Source organism: Myotis davidii, unplaced genomic scaffold (genome assembly GCF_000327345.1).
Source record: "Myotis davidii unplaced genomic scaffold, ASM32734v1 scaffold299, whole genome shotgun sequence".
Classification (NCBI taxonomy): domain Eukaryota; kingdom Metazoa; phylum Chordata; class Mammalia; order Chiroptera; family Vespertilionidae; genus Myotis; species Myotis davidii.
In genome coordinates this window covers 3360120-3360810 of record NW_006293088.1, presented here as the reverse complement: position 1 = coordinate 3360810, position 691 = coordinate 3360120, and positions in this window count along the sequence as shown.

Here is a 691-nt window from a genome sequence, read left to right as displayed (position 1 = left end):
CCTCGTGGGGGGTGGGGGGGCGGGCAGTGTAGGGCCAACGGTGCCAGCATGGCTGGTTGGGGGAGAGCTCTCTCCCACGCTGTGGGGGGCGTCTTCTCTCTGTGTCCTCCTGGTGGAAGGGACAAGGGACCTCTCTGGGGTCCTTTCTAAGGGCACTAACTCCATTCATGAGGGCTCCACCCTCATGACCTAATCACCTTCAAAGGCCCCCCCTGCTAACACCATCACATGGTGGTTAGGTTTCAACATGTGAACTTGGGAGGGGGGGGCAGATACAAACATTGAGTCCATCACACTTAACATAGACGTATTTTAAGTTTGGCCCAGGCCTGACATTGCTACCTACTTCTGTGAAACCACAGAAATAGATGTCCATATATGTGTACAACCATGTACCCAGTATATGGACATGCATGTACCAAGTGTACACATAAATATACACACAGCCAAGTGCTTGTCTGTGTGTCCTCAGGACCCGCCACACGCCGGGAGGGCGGCAGTGACATGCTGGGAAGCGCTGCTCTGTGGCGTCTCCCCCACGGCACGCTCCGACCCGGGAGCCAGCCCGCACCCTCCCCAGCTCCGGGGGCGCCAGGTCTGCTCCCACACACTGCCTCCGACCCAGTCCCCCCTCACAGCCAGGCCGGGCCTGGTCTTGTTTAAACAGCACACACACCTGCTTCCCCAAACA